At 57.8% G+C, this 15,879-nt stretch overlaps 1 protein-coding gene across 3 annotated transcripts in view; it reads left to right on the top strand.

Moving 5' to 3' along the window:
• Nucleotides 1-15,879, top strand: part of RARG (retinoic acid receptor gamma) — a 90,004-nt gene that overhangs the window by 15,574 nt on the left and 58,551 nt on the right. Inside the window, exon 1 of one of the 3 annotated variants that reach the window (XM_054013129.1) lies at nt 2,345-2,626. The exons of 1 other annotated variant lie outside the window; for it this stretch is intronic. The gene's annotated coding sequence lies outside the window, so the exon portion shown is untranslated. Of the gene's footprint in view, nt 1-2,344; nt 2,656-15,879 lie in introns of those variants that run through there. One more of the 3 variants, XM_054013128.1, reaches the window with a different exon arrangement.

Below are 15,879 nucleotides of genomic sequence, written 5' to 3'. Positions count from 1 at the left end.
ACGCACCTGCTCCAGTTCAAATCAGGCTGGCGTGGGTTTCGTTCCAGTCGATCAGGAGCAGGGGGACGCGAAAGTGAAACCTGTCAGATTTAAGCTGGAATCAGAGGGTCCTGGCGAGGGGTTAAACGAATCCGGTTTAGCCACTCTGGTGCAGGGTCGTGTGTACGTGGGATCTGGGCTCAGCCAAGCCCCCTGAATAACCAGGAAAGGGACCGAGCAGGACTCAGCCCAGTGGCCTGTGAGGGCTGAGTTTTCAAGATGTCAGTTCAGTTCCAGGGCAAGGGGCGGCCTGGAGGTGCTGGCAGGCACTGCTAGCTCTGGGGTGGCCTAGATTTGACCAGGGAAGCGTGAAATTCACAGCCTGCGCCATGTGCCCTGCTTCCTGGTGGAAAGGCTCCCACTGGGGACCAAGGGCTTGGGAGGAAGGAGCTCTGCTGGCCGCCGGGGGCCTGCGGGTCCGGGCTCAGACCCAGGCATTCCTTCCCCCAGTCTCCAGAGGAGACAGCTCCTGGAGAGGGCTTGATCGGCCAGCTCAGTGCTTTGGCATCATTATCAGCTCTGGCTGGCGGTGTCTTGGGTTGTCCGTCTCAAAGCCTGGCATGATGCTCTGTGGCTGGGCATGCTTTGCATTGGCACAAATGGTGGTTGCATAAAGCCATAGCTGGCAGTTCTGTGGTTGGTGTATTCAGGGGCTCCATGGTTTTCAGGACCTGGCATTCTCTGCAGCTGGCACGACCGGTAGTTGCATAAGCAATAGCTGACAGCCGCATGGTTGGCACAGTCTGTGGTTGGCACAACCCTCATTTTCATGTTCAGGGGCTGGCATGTTCTGGAGACATTTTGCTCTGCGCTGGGCATGAACTTTAGCGTGGTACTTGGTACGACCCAGTGCCTGGCGTGATCACTGGCTCTGGAGTTACCACGGTCAGTGGCTGGCATGCGCCGCGGTTGGCAGACCTGCATTTTTCAGTGGCCAGCAGGAGTCCCGGCTCTGGGGTGTGTCAGGATCTCACATGCTCCTGCAACTGACGCAATCAGTCCTTGGCCTGAACAGCGGCTGTCGCTGGCCCGGGGGAGGCTTAGTGCGAGCGATAGCTCTGCAGTCACCACGATCCGCGGGTAGCGTGCCCACCATTTGCACAATCAACGCTGGGCACAAGTGGCAGTGGTGCGGTTCGCACTAGCCATGACTGTCAGATGCGCCCCCCCCCCCGGCTTGCCGTTCTTCTGCATCCGGCTCATGGACAGCGGCTGGGTCTGAGAAGCCAGACGTCCCAGCCAATAACCCGCGGGCAGGGAGGATGGTGGCGCCTCCCTTTGAGGGGGGGTGTGTGCTGTGGCTGCCCCCACTCAGGGACCCAGCGCCAGGAGGAGCGGGAATAACTCCCCGGTTCCCAATCCGAATCCTCCCGGGGCCCTGAACAATGATAGTAAAACCTCAGTGAGTGTGAGATATTAGCTCTGGGATGTGTGTCAGTCATATTAGACCTGTGTGTGTGTGTGTGTGTGTGTGTGCAATATTAGATCTGTGTGTGTGTGATATTAGATCTGGGGTGTGTCTGTGTCAGTCATATTAGATCTGTATGTGTGTGTGCGCGTGATATTAGATTGGGGTGTGTGTCAGTCATTAGATTGGGGGGTGCAATATTAGCTTTGGGGGGTGTCTGTCAGTCATATTAGATCTCTGTGTGTGCGATATTAGATCAGGGAGGTGTCAGTTATATTAGATTGTGTGTGTGCACGATATTAGATTTGGGGTGTGTGGGTGTTTGTGATATTAGATCTGGGGGTGTGTGTCAGTCAGATTGGGGTGTGCGTGTGATATTAGATTGAGGTGTGGCGGGTGTCAATATTAGGAGTGTGTGTGTTAGAGTCATGCGATCGTGTGTGTGTGTGTGTGTGTATCAGTCAGAATAGCTCTGGGCCATGAGCGTGTGCAATGTTAGATTGGGGGGATGTCGGATCTGGGACATGTGTGAAAGAGAGATTAGGTCTGGGGAGTGTGTGTGTGTGTCGTTGGAACTGGGGTGTGAGTGTGTGTGTGAGAGATTGGATTGGGGGAGGTTCATGCATCCATCAGTCATTAGATCTGCTGTGTGTGAGATTAAATCTGGTGTGTGGGTGTGTCAGTCATTAGATCTGGGATGTGTACGATATTGGATTGGGGGGTGTGTGATTGTGTGTGGATCAGTCATTAGATCCGGGGTGTGTGTGATTGTGATTGTGTGTGTGTGTGTGTGTGTCACACTGAACACAGTGTGTGCCTGTCCGAGTGTGAGCGCGTGTGCACAGCCCAGGGAGCGGTGCCGCTGGCAGGGCAGTGCAGCGGCAGCAGGAGAAGGAGGGGGAACGCAGTGAAAATATTTTCCGTGTCTTTGCCTGAAGTCATTCTGTGGTTTCTGAAAAAATGTGCTGTATATTTTCAGGGCTGCGTCACATGACCGGCCGGGGTTATGAATAGCCGAGGATAATGATTTCTTAGTGAATGTTAGAAAACACACACACACACACACACACACACATACACACACGCACGCACAACCGAGGCGAAGGGAGAGACGGAGCCACATGCGCCCGGGGACGGACGGACGGACGCAGCCAGTTTGGAAAGTTTCCTCCGCTCCAGGTGTGACGCCCCCCACCCGTGGCTCCCAGGTGCGACTGACTCAGGCGTTGGGGCTTGGGGCTCGCAGCCGGGCGGGGGGAAGGCTGGGAGCTGTGATTTGTGGCTGGTGGGTGGCGTCCCCGTCCCTGCCGGAGTGCGTGGGCTCTTTGGGGCGTCTGTGCCCGGCTCGGGGAAGGACTTTGGTGGGGTGGGCGGGAGGGGGAGGCAGAGTGGGGCCAAGTGACGGAGTGTCCGCAGGCGTGTTTGGAGTGTGGGGCTGGGGATGGGAGTGGGGGAGGGTGTCTGGGGGGGGGGGCAGTGTGGATGTGTGTGGGATCAGGACACACGTGTCTCACCCCAGACGGGCTCAGGCAGAATCTCACAGCTGCTCTCCGCCATCACAGCCAGTCCCCCAGCCCCAATCCTCACCCAGACCCCATTGCGACTCCAGGTCCCCACCCAGCTTCCTTTCCCTGTCAATGACCATGTTTTGGGGGGTGCTGCCTCCTCGCCATGAAAGCTGCAGCCCCCCGGCCCTGGGGAGGTGCCAGCTCTTTGTGCCAGCCCTGCCCCCCCAACCCCACTGCCTGCTGCTCAGGGGGCTCCTTGCAGAGCTGATGGGGAGAGCGGGGGAGTCTGAACTGGTTTTGTGCCCCCTGAAGGTCTGTGCTACTGGATGGAACAGGGGGCTGCTGGACAAGTGTGTGTGTGTGGGGGGGGGGTTGTTCCTTGACCCCGCTCTGCTAGATCAGAGCTGGGGGGGCCGGGTGGAGGGGTTGGGGGTGGGGAGGTGCTATGGGAGGGGAAGAAGGGGATTTTCCATCCATCCTATGTTGGGAGGGAGGGGGAGATTTGCTGGGTGCTTTTGAGGAGGGTCCCTCTTTATGGACCCGCCCCCTGGCCTATTCCCGCAGGGCCCTCACAGGGGGTGCGCCATGGGGCTCGGTTGCAGCGCCTCAGAGCAGAGGGGTTTGGGTCGGGGCGCGTGGGTGGCACATGGCTCCCGCGGGGGAGGGGGAACAGGGCCGCGGGGGTAGGGCCGATTCGGGGAAGGCCTCCTTTCTTCCCCAGTCCCACTCCAACCTCCGGGGCTCTAGGCGACTCCGTCTGGTGCAGGGGGCTGGGAGCGTTGGGCCTTCTGTGAGGGAGACGGGTGGGGGCTCTCACTCCACTGGCCTAGAAGCAGCAGGGAGGGGGCGCTGTGGAGCAGGGCCTGCCCCCCTTACTGTGCCCTTGGCGCTGCTCATCTCACCCTTAGCCCCCCAGGGAATGGGGGTGCTGAGGGTGGGCTGTGCCCCATTAACCCCCAATATCCAGGGTAAGAAGGGGGTCTGTCTATCTGTCCATCCATCCCCCTACACACCTCTCTCTTGGTGCATTTCTTTCTATCTACTCTCCCGTGTATTACGGTAGCAGGCTGAGGCCCTAGTCTGGACGGGCTCCCGGCTGTGCAAGGCGCTGTACGTGCGTCTCTGCTCTCTGCCTCGCCTGTCCCTCCGCTCTCCCACGCCCGCCTGGCCTTTGGGCCCTAGGAACCTCTCGCAATCTCGGGCCGATTTCCAGCGAATACCAATGGGCGTCGCCCTGCTGAACCCAGCCAGGGATCAGCGGGGGCAAGGCTGAGTTACAGCGGCTGTGGGGCTGGCCCGGGGAGGGGGCCCGGCGGAGGTGTGGTGCACGTAAAGGCACAGACTGGAGCTCATCTGCCTTGGCTCACCCTCCGGTGATGCTGTGCCGGAGATACAGGCCAAGACCCTGCAGGTGGGTCCCGCTCGGCAAGCTGCCTTAGGGGCGTAGCTGTGGGAGCAGAGCCAGCCGCCTTGGGGAGCCAGCTGAGCTTGCCAGGCTGACTAGGGGATTTAGACACTCTGCTCCAGTTAGCTTTCGGTCCCTCCCGTTGGCCTGGAAACTCTCAGCCCCAGATGCCTCCGCTTCTCTAGAGCGCAGGGCAAGCCCATGGCCACGCCACCCCCCCATCCTATGTGCGTTGGGGGGCACCCTCTGGAGGAGGAGGGGCGCCCGACTCTGTGGCCAACCTACTCCTTTGTCTATTGGCATAGCCACAGTGAGAGCCTTTTGCAAAGCGGGCACCTCGCAGCTGAGACGAATGGGCTGGAGAGCGACTTGTGCTCTCTTCATGGCCTTGGGCTAGAATCGAGTTGGTGGCTCGGAGGAGCGGGCAGAGTCCGGAGCCCCTGGTCTCTGCTGGGCGGTCCAATGTTCAAGGGGCTGGCATCGTCCAGCAGAACCCGGCGTTGCCCTAGGGGGTAGAGCACGTGGGGCCTGGCACCAGGGCGCCTGGGTTCTCTCCCCAGCTATGGCAGCATGTGTGGTCAGAGCACAGATATGGGCATCCGGACGCCTGGGTTCCATTCTCAGTGAGGGGAGGGTGCGTGGGCAGAGCAGAGGTGTGGGTGTCAGGATGCCTGGGTTCTATCCCCAGCTCTGGGAGGGAGCGTAATCCTAGAGGTTGGACTGGGAGGCAGGACATCTGGCTCTGCCTCCGACCGTGGGCCAAGGCCCTGCATGCCTCAGTTTCCCCATTTGTACTGTAGCTCCCAAGGGAGGGCATGAGGCTCAATCCAGCCATTTGCAAAGTTGCTTTGGTGTTTGTGGATGATGTTTTGGGTGGGGGAGAGAAGAAATTCCTAGTTCCAGGCTGCCCCCCAATGGCCCCAACGGTGGCTGCTACCAAGTCCAGGCAGTAGCTCCCCACTTTCCATCCACTCCCCTGAACTCTGGCCTCTAACCTGGGCTCCCAAGGGCTGGTTCTGCTCCGGAAGGGGTTGTGTCTCCATGGGCTCTGGGTTGCTCCGGGACCCTATCCCCAGCATACCTGCTTCCTTGCTGGCTAGGATCCATTTGGAGAAATCTTTCCTCCAGCTAGCTCTGAGCTGGAGTCCAGCCTGGATCCTGCGTCGGCAGCAGATCCTGGAGCCTAGTCCCCTTGCAGCATCTTCCTTGCTGGGGCTGGGGCACAAGCAGGAAATACCCAGCTTGACTCTCAGATCCCAAGGCAGAGTCTGAGGCGCTGGTAGTCACAGGCCGAGCTGAGCAGCGTCCCAGAGAACACTGAACACCATGGGGCTGTTTCTGCAGAGTCCCCTTCTGCGAAAGGATCTGTACCCCACTTCCCCACTCCCCCCTGAAACAAACAGCAGGTGTTTTCTCTTCGGTTTGCTCGCATCAGGGCAACATTTGGTATCACTGGGACATTCGGCAGAGGGGCTGGAACATAGATAGCTCAAACCCCGCTGCATTTCTCGGGTTGTGGGTATTTATTAAAGGCAAAGTGTTTTAGGAAGAGGGTGTGGAATTGTGGTTAGAACAAGGGGAAACTGGACTCCTGGGTTCTATCCCCGGCTCGGGGGGGGGGGTTGCCTAGTGGTTAGAGCAGGGGAGCCTAGCTATGGGAGGGGAGTGGGGTCTGGTGGATTGGAACTGGGAGGCAGGTTCTGTTCCCAGCTCTGGGAGTAGTTAGAGCTGGAGGATCAGGACTCAGGACACCTGGCTTCTGTCCCCAGCTCCACCACTGACCTGCTGGATGATCTTATCCCTCTGTGCCTCAGTTTCCCCCCTCTGTAAAATGGGGGTGATAGCGTGTACCCAGCTGGGAGGCAAAGGGGCTGCTTGGGAAGCTCCCTGCCAGGCTGTAGAAGCAACAAACTGTTATTACTGGGGACAGCATGGGATCCAGTGCCAATTATCTAAAACATGCCCCCCCTCCCCCTGGCTCACTGCATAAGATCCCTGCAGTCAGGGTGAGCCCCATCCCCCGGCTGGAGCAGCTGTTCAGTGATAGAGCGCTTGATCTAACCCAAGCCTGCTAGACTCTGCGTGGGCCCTGCTCCTTCTGCGCCCCGATGCCCTTCCTGGTTTTTTTCACCATTCAGTGAGCCTAGCTCATTGATGTGGAATGCCCCAGGGGATCCCAACTGGCTTGCAGGAGCTGGAATAGCACCAGGCATGGAGATGCAGCCACCTCTGGGGTGGGGCATGGCAGCAGGAGGATTTAGGAGAGGGAGTGAAGGAGACTCCTGAATCTGACTGAAATGACAAGGGAAATTTAGGGAGGCAGAACGGACTCACTCAAGGGGAATTTGGCCAGGGGGCTGGAATGGGCCAAAGGACCAGCTTTATTTCTTAGCCGAGAGACCCAGGTATACCAGTGAAAGTACACAGAAAGGAGGGTGTGGCCATGAGTTGTATGTGTGAGCATGAGCACACTCACCATTGCCCTCTACTGGCTGAAATCACAGTGGACCGACTATGTGTCAGAGTCCCTATACTATTAAGAGCTGAGGGGGATTCCTCCTTAACTCAGGTGGCCGTGGGAGCAGAAGGCTGTGCGTTCGAGCCCGGCTGTCGCTAGCAGGGTCAGAGCAGCCCCTGGGAAGGGAGGTCCCTATGAACAGATCACAGCACGGTTAGGCACACGTGCTAGCATCCAGCGTTGTGGGTCTTATCGGTTCCGTGGTGCCCAAATCAAGACGCTGCTGGGGTGCCAGCGGTTTGGAGCAGGACATTGGGGAAAGGCAGCTTGTGGGCGGGGGACCGTGGCCTGAGGTCCCGTCTCCCCCAACATCCAGAGCCCAGAACAGTTGGCTAACACACCGTTCCAGCTGCAGGATCTCTCATGCTGGTGATGGCGTTTGAGCAGGCAGACCCAGCCCAGCTCTCAGCCCCCAGGGCAGAGTCTGAGGTGCTGGCACTAAAGACCGTGCCAGGGCTACATGGGCATCGTTCAGTTTACCAGTGGGTGAACTCCTGACTCACATCCTCAATACACATATTGTCCTCTCACTAGACTGCCCCCTGAAGGGCCTGAGTAGCATTCAGAGGCAGTGTGCTCTAGTGGGTAGAACACTGCCCAAGCACTCAGGAGACACTGTCTCAGCTCTGCTCCTGAGGGACTTCCCCTTCCCCTCGTCTGTCTGGATTGTGAGGGATGGGGGCTGTCTCTGACTCTGTGTCTGGGCAGCACCCGGCACAATGGGACCCTGCTCTCAGGTAGGGCCTCGAAGCGATCGGCACTGTAGCTCCTCGCCATGGCTCAGGGCCTGGCGGGTTTCAAGCTGCGCCCGAGGATTTGGAGCATCGTCTGAGCTGAAGGGGAGCAAGTTGCCTCTTTTGGAGGCCTTCACTGCTCCTTTCTGCTCTATCCCAGCTATCACCAGGGCACCTGCATGCCCTGCAATGCCCCCCCGGCAGGCAGGACTATCCCCATTCTATAGTGAGGCACAGAGCGGCTAAGTGACATGACCAAGGGCATGCAGGAGTCCACGGGAAAGCAAGACTTGAACCTGACTCTCTTAAGAGCCAGGTTAGTGGTGTCAGCACTGGGCCATCCCTGCCAGCCGGGGCTTGGGCCCTGGGCTGTGGTAGGCCTGGTCTACAGGGGAAAGGTTTTGTTTGGTGTACGCCAAGGTGTGAATGGAAACTGACCTAGATCTCCTGGTCCCACTTCCCCCTGTGGGGACATTCTCCTCCCAGCATAACTCCACCTGCATAGTTCCCCCCTTCCCCCCCCCCCGGGGCACCAAGGCCAATAGCCCTGCATCATCTCCCGCGCTGTTATGACCCACCCCAGGGCAGATCCGCCTCCCTTGCTCCCCACCCTTTATCCTCCAGCCCTGTTCACATCGGCTTCGCTTTCCCAGAGATGCCAGGCGCTGCACGGGCGCCCCGCGAGAGCCGCTTCCTGCCCCAGGGAACCCACAGTCCAAACAGACGCGGAAGGGATGGGACGCAGCAGCAAAGCGAGGGGAAGGGGCTCGCCCCAGGCCACCAGCAGAGCTGGGAATAGACCCCAGGAGTCCTGGGCACCAGTGCCCTCGTTGCTAGCCCATACGGCTGCTCAACCCACTCACCGGGTGCTCTAACAGGGAGGGGCACTGGCCTAGCAGCCAGGACACCTGGGTTCTATTCCTGACTCTGCTGCTGACTCACTGACCTTGGGCGAGCCGCCCACTTCCCCTTCTTCATGCCTCAGTTTCCCTGTCTGTAACCCTGGGATAATGACACCTTGAGGGAAGAGCCTGTTCTTCCCAATGCCAGGTGTTCTTGTTGTAGAGGGCGGTTGCGACCCCACCTCTCTCTGGCTGCCCACGCCCAGGGAGCTGCTGCCCCATTCCCACGCCAACTCACAGTTCCCGCCCTGCCCGGCTAATCTCTCGCCATACCGGGCCCTCTGGCTGGCTACAGGCGAGAGGTGTGGGCATGCCCAGTGAGGGTGTTAAACCCCAGCCCGATGGTGGCTCTGCAGGGACCTGGAGACCAAGATCAGAGAGGCTGTGACCCCGGCAGGGGCAGAGAGAGCCCCCCTCCCCTGCCCGTTTACGTTCCATTTCTAGCTCAGAAAGGGGAGTGGTGGTGGGGGAGCTGGGAGCCAGGACTCCTGGGTTCTTTTCCCAGCTCTGCTCTGATTCGCTGTGGGAATGGCTTCCCTTCTGTGTGCCTCAGTTTCCCACTGACCCCTTCTGAGGAGGGCTTTGAGCCTCTATAAGTGTCGAGCAGGTGCTTTGAGATCTCAGGGCCGGCACTGCAACAGGAGCCCAGCACTGTGGCGTCACTGTCCCAGAGAGCCCAGGGCAAGGAGGTGCTGGGAGCTCTGGGGTTCCCTGGTGCTTGGAGGCCTGTGGCTGGGTCCTTCCCTGGGGCGTGGTGCGGCCCGGCCCTGCTCGCAGCACCTTGGGAAGTGCCCTGGGCACCAGCACTGCTGGGGGGGCCGGGAGGCAGGGGATGCGTCTCTCCCGTCCGCCACTGCAGCGCCCTCCTGACTCAGCCACCTCTGGTCTTGGCCGAGCTCCCTGGGCAGTGGCTGAGTCACACCCGAAACTGCGGCACTGCGGGCAACAGGCTGGGAGCTGCCAAGGCCGGGCAGTAGCCTCCCCTCAGAGCCTGGTATCGGCCCAGGATCCATTCCCCAAGCAGAACCGCCAGAGCCAGGGTTCACGCTTCCAGCCCCTGATAGCAGCTGGATCTGCCCGCTGGGCCACCAGCACCAGCCCCTCACCTGCCCCCGCATGCCAGGAACAAGCCCAGTCGAGCCCCCCTTGCCCGCCCACCGGGGCTGCCGAAGCCAGATGGCGGTGCTAAAATTACTCCCGGCCCGGGCGGGGAGCTGGGGGTGGGGAGCTGCGCTTAGCCGTCCCTGCCCGGCTGGCTGGGAGACAGGCCCCGGCTTGCTGGCTGGGTTATATTTTTTTTTTATTATTATTTTTTTTTTAAAGGAGCTAATTCGGTCATGGAAAAAGGTTTGGGTGGAAATACCTTCCCCAGACGTGTGAGCGGAGGCAGTAAATGGGAGCTTTGTTCGGCGGCTGGGCTGGGAGGCCCAGCCCAGCGCGGCAGGGAGAGGAGCTCGGAGGCCAATCCCAGCCCCCCTCGTTCTTAAAGCCCCTCCAGTCAGAACCCCCACCATGGAGCCAGAGCCCTTGGGGAGCTGAATCTCCCCCCCCGCTCCCCCCCGCTGGCAGGCGCAGAAGTCCGGCTGGCTCCACAGAGCCGGGCGGCAGTGGGTACTTGTGTGGCGTCAGGCTCCGGGCGGCTTGGCGCTCAGGGCTGGCCTAGCTTGAGGCAGCGAGGTCTAGTGGCTAGAGCACCGGGTTGGGACTCAGCAGACCTGGGCTTGGCTCTGCCGCTGGCCTTGGGCCCGTCCTTTCTCCTCTCTCTCTAGTTAGGTACTGAGCTGTCTGGGGCAGGGACCGGGTCTCACTCTGTGGCCGTGCAGCATCTGACACCAAGGGCCCTGAGCTCGGGTGGGGGTCTCTGCTACCTGATAATCATCTGGGTTTGGGGTCAGCCCCTCTACCGCCTTGGCTGGGGTCAGTTACCCTGGGCAGCGTCTGCTGGTCCTGGATCACCTAGGGTATGTCTACACTACGAAATTAGTTCGAATTTATAGAAGCCGGTTTTATTGAAATCGGTTGTATACAGCCGATTGTGTATGTCCACACAATAAAATGCTCTAGGTGCTCTAGTCGGCAGACCGCGTCCACAGTACGAGGCTAGCGTCGACTTCCGGAGCATTGCACTATGGGTAGCTATCCCACAGCTATCCCACAGTTCCCGCAGTCTCCGCCGCCCCTTGGAATTCTGGGTTGAGATCCCAATGCCCGGATGATGCAAAACAGTGTCGCGGGCGGTTCTGGGTACATGTCGTCAGGCCCCTCCCTCCCCCGTCACAGCAACGGCAGACAATAGATTCGCGCCCTTTTATCTGGGTTAGTTACCTGGGTTACCTGTGCAGACAACATGGAGCCCGCTCAGCACAGCTGAGCTCACCGTCACCATATATCCTCTTGGTGCCGGCAGACGTGGGACTGCATTGCTACACAGCAGCAGCTGCTAACTGCCTTTTGGCGGTAGACGGTGCAGTAGACTGGTAGCCTTCATCGGCGATCTGGGTGCTGGCAGCCGTGGGGCTTGCCTTTTGGCAGTAAATGGTGTATTATGACTGTTAGCCGGCCTATTACAAGTCGGGTCATCGCACATTAGCAGAGTCTTCCCTGAGCAGCAGCTCGTGCAATAGGCCTGAAGACCATCGTCATACACCGCCCCGTATTTGCTGCCAAGCACCCAGAAAGATGCCGAGGGCTATCAGTCACGCTGCACCGTCGTCTTAAGATGTAAAAAATAGATTTTCTCTGTATTCATTTGCTTCCCCCTCCCTCCGTCAAATCAACGGCCTGCTAAACCCAGGGTTTTCAGTTTAATCTTTGGGGGGGACCAGTCTGTGACAGTTGTTTGTGTCTCTCCCTGATGCACAGCCACCGTTCTTTATTTTAATTCCCTGTGCCTGTACGCCATGTCGTCACTCGGCCCCCCTCCCTCCTTCCCCTAGGCCGTCAGATACTACGTTTGCGCCACAGCTCGAGCCGCGAAGCGGTTCACGCCTTTTCTTTGAATTCTGGGTTGAGATCCCAATGCCCGGATGATGCAAAACAGTGTCGCGGGCGGTTCTGGGTACATGTCGTCAGGCCCCTCCCTCCCCCGTCACAGCAACGGCAGACAATAGATTCGCGCCTTTTTACCTGGGTTACCTGGGTTACCTGTGCAGACAACATGGAGCCCGCTCAGCACAGCTGAGCTCACCGTCACCATATGTCCTCTGGGTGCCGGCAGACGTGGGACTGCATTGCTACACAGCAGCAGCTGCTAACTGCCTTTTGGCAGTAGACGGTGTAGCATGAGTGATAGCCGTGGGGCTGGCAGCCGTAGGGCTGCATTGCACCAGCCCCTTCCAGGCGATGGTATATTATGACTGGTACCCGTCGTCGTCGTACTGGAGTGGCTGTCAATCATGGCCACCTGGGCAGACATGCTACTGTCTCGATGATGACGGTTACCAGTCATAATGTACTATTTTCTGCCAATTGCCCAATATTGTCTGCTAAGCACCCAGAAGAGGCCGAGGGCGATGCTGGGTGCTGGCGGACGTGGGGCTGGCAGACATGGGGCTGCATTGCTACACAGCAGCAGCCCCTTGCCTTTTGGCAGATGATGGTATATTATGATTGGTACCCATCATCATCATACTGGTATGGCTGTCACTCATGCTGCAGCGTCGGCTGCCACCTTAAGATGTAAAAAATAGATTTATTCTGTGTTCATTTGCTTCCCCTTCCTCCGTGAAATCAACGGCCTGCTAAGCCCAGGGTTTCCAGTTTAATCTTTGGGGGGACCATTCTGTGTGACAGTTGTTTGTGTTTCTCCCTGTTCCTGTACCTGTACGCCATGTCGTCACTTGGCCCTCCCTCCCTCCCTCCCTCCCTCCCGCCCTCCTTCTCCTGGTCCATCAGATACTACTTTCGCGCCTTTTTTCTGACCAGGCGCCATAGCTAGCACTGGGATCATGGAGCCCGCTCAGATCACCGCGGCAATTATGAGCACTATGAACACCACGCGCATTGTCCTGGAGTATATGCAGAGCCAGAACATGCCAAGGCGAAACCCGGACCAGGCGAGGAGGCGATTGCAGCACGGCGACGAGAGTGATGAGGAAATTGACATGGCCATAGACCTCTCACAAGGCACAGGCCCCAGCAATGTGGAAATCATGGTGTCACTGGGGCAGGTTGATACCGTGGAACGCCGATTCTGGGCCCGGGAAACAAGCACAGACTGGTGGGATCGCATCGTGCTGCAGGTATGGGACGATTCCCAGTGGCTGCGAAACTTTCGCATGCGTAAGGCCACTTTCATGGAACTTTGTGACTTGCTTTCCCCTGCCCTGAAGCGCCAGAATACCAAGATGAGAGCAGCCCTCACAGTTGAGAAGCGAGTGGCGATAGCCCTGTGGAAGCTTGCAACGCCAGACAGCTACCGGTCAGTCGGGAATCAATTTGGAGTGGGCAAATCTACGGTGGGGGCTGCTGTGATCCAATTTGCCAGGGCAATGAAAGACCTGGTGATAGCAAGGGTAGTGACTCTGGGCAACGTGCAGTCAATAGTGGATGGTTTTGCTGAAATGGGATTCCCAAACTGTGGCGGGGCCATAGACGGAACCCATATCCCTATCTTGTCACCGGAGCACCAAGCCACCGACTACGTAAACCGCAAGGGGTACTTTTCAATGCTGCTGCAAGCCCTGGTGGATCACAAGGGACGTTTCACCAACATCAACGTGGGATGGCCGGGAAAGGTACATGATGCTCGCGTCTTCAGGAACTCTGCTCTGTTTCGAAAGCTGGAGGAAGGGACTTTCTTCCCGGACCAGAAAGTGACCATTGGGGATGTTGAAATGCCTATCGTGATCCTTGGGGACCCAGCCTACCCCTTAATGCCATGGCTCATGAAGCCGTACACAGGCAGCCTGGACAGGAGTCAGGACCTGTTCAACTACAGGCTGAGCAAGTGCCGAATGGTGGTGGAATGTGCATTTGGACGTTTAAAAGCGCGCTGGCGCAGCTTACTGACTCGCTCAGACCTCAGCGAAAAGAATATCCCTATTGTTATTGCTGCTTGCTGTGCGCTCCACAATATCTGTGAGAGTAAGGGGGAGACCTTTATGGCGGGGTGGGAGGTTGAGGCAACTCGCCTGGCCGCTGATTACGCGCAGCCAGACACCAGGGCGGTTAGAGGAGCACAGCAGGGCGCGGTGCGCATCAGAGAAGCTTTGAAAACGAGTTTTGTGACTGGCCAGGCTACTGTGTGAAACTTCTGTTTGTTTCTCCTTGATGAACCCTCCAACCCCCCCCCCCGACCCGGTTCACTCTACTTCCCTGTAAACCAACCACCCCACCCCACCCTCCCCTCCCCCTTGCAGAGGCAATAAAGTCATTGTTTTTTCACATTCATGCATTCTTTATTAGTTCCTTACAGAGGTAGGGGGATAATTGCCAAGGTAGCCTGGGATGGGTGGGGGAGGAGGGATGGAAAAGGACACACTGCATTTTAAAACTTTAACTCTTATTGAAGGCCAGCCTTCTGATGCTTTGGCGATCATCTGGGGTGGAGTGACTGGGTGGACGGAGGCCCCCCCACCGTGTTCTTGGGCGTCTGGGTGAGGAGGCTATGGAACTTGGGGAGGAGGGCTGTTGGTTACACAGGGGCTGTAGCGGCGGTCTCTGCTCCTGCTGCCTTTCCTGCAACTCAACCATACGCTCGAGCATATCACTTTGATGCTCCAGCAGACGGAGCATTGCCTCTTGCCGTCTGTCTGCAAGCTGACGCCACCTATCGTCTTCAGCCCGCCACTTGCTCTGTTCTTCCCGCGATTCAGCCCGCCACCTCTCCTCTCGTTCATATTGGGCTTTTCTCATCTCCGTCATTGACTGCCTCCACGCATTCTGCTGTGCTCTATCAGCCTGGGCGGACATCTGCAGCTCCGTGAACATCTCGTCCCTCGTCTTACGTTTTCTCTTTCTAATGTTCACGAGCCTCTGCGAAGGAGAAACATTTGCAGCTGGTGGAGGAGAAGGGAGAGGTGGTTAAAAAGGACACATTTTAGGGAACAATGGGTACACTCTTTCATTACAAGGTCGCATATTTCGGCTTGCAGGCAGCCATCGTAGGCCACAGTGTTTTGGCTTTTTTAACCTTCTTAACATGCGGGAAAGGTTGCAAACAGCAGCGCATTTCCCATATCAAGGATGAATTGGGTTGTCCATTTAAAATGGGGTTTCAATGTAAAAGGAGGGGGCTGCGGTTTCCCGGTTAACATGCGGCACAAACACAAGTAAACCACCCCCCCCCACACACACACACACGATTCTCTGGGATGATCACTTCACCCCTCCCCCCCACCGCGTGGTTAACAGCGGGGAACATTTCTGGTCAGAAGAGCAGGAACGGGCGCCTCTGAATGTCCCCCTTAATAAAATCACCCCATTTCAACCAGGAGAGCTTTCTGGAGATGTCCCTGGAGGATTTCCGCCCCATCCCCATACACGTTAACAGACTTGCTTGCTTTTTTTTTGTAATGTTTACAAATATTTACAAAGTTACACTCACCAGAGGTCTCCTGTGTGCCCTGAGGGTCTTGGGTGAGTTCGGGGGTTACTGGTTCCAGGTCCAGGGTCACAAACATATCCTGGCTGTTGGGGAAACCGGTTTCTCCGCTTCCTTGCTGCTGTGAGCTACCTACAGTACCTCCATCGTCATCTTCCTCGTTCCCCGAACCGTCTTCCCTGTGTGTTTCTCCAGTGAGAGAGTCATAGCACACGGTTGGGGTAGTGGTGGCTGCACCCCCTAGGATCGCATGCAGCTCCGCGTAGTAGCGGCAAGTTTGCGGCTCTGCCCCGGACCTTCCGTTTGCTTCTCTGGCTTTGTGGTAGGCTTGCCTTAGCTCCTTAATTTTCACGCGGCACTGCTGTGTGTCCCTGTTATGGCCTCGGTCCTTCATGGCCTTGGAGATCTTTTCTAATACTTTTCCATTTCTTTTACTGCTACGGAGTTCAGCTATCACTGCTTCATCTCCCCATATGGCGAGCAGATCTCGTACCTCCCGTTCGGTCCATGCTGGAGCTCTTTTGCGATCCTGGGAGGACTCCATGACGGTTACCTGTGCTGATGAGCTCTGCGTGGTCACCTGTGCTCTCCACGCTGGGCAAACAGGAAATGAAATTCAAACCTTCGCGGGTCTTTTCCTGTCTACCTGGTCAGTGCATCTGAGTTGAGAGCGCTGTCCAGAGCGGTCACAATGAAGCACTGTGGGATAGCTCCCGGAGGCCAATAACATCGAATTCCGTCCACACTACCCCAATTCCGACCCGCAAAGGCCGGTTTTATCGCTAATCCCCTCGTCGGAGGTGGTGTAAAGAAACCGGTTT

The sequence above is a fragment of the Malaclemys terrapin genome, chromosome 23 (assembly GCF_027887155.1).
Source record: "Malaclemys terrapin pileata isolate rMalTer1 chromosome 23, rMalTer1.hap1, whole genome shotgun sequence".
Classification (NCBI taxonomy): domain Eukaryota; kingdom Metazoa; phylum Chordata; order Testudines; family Emydidae; genus Malaclemys; species Malaclemys terrapin.
The sequence above is the reverse complement of the archived record's forward strand: the minus strand, read 5'-3'. Positions and strand labels throughout refer to the sequence as shown.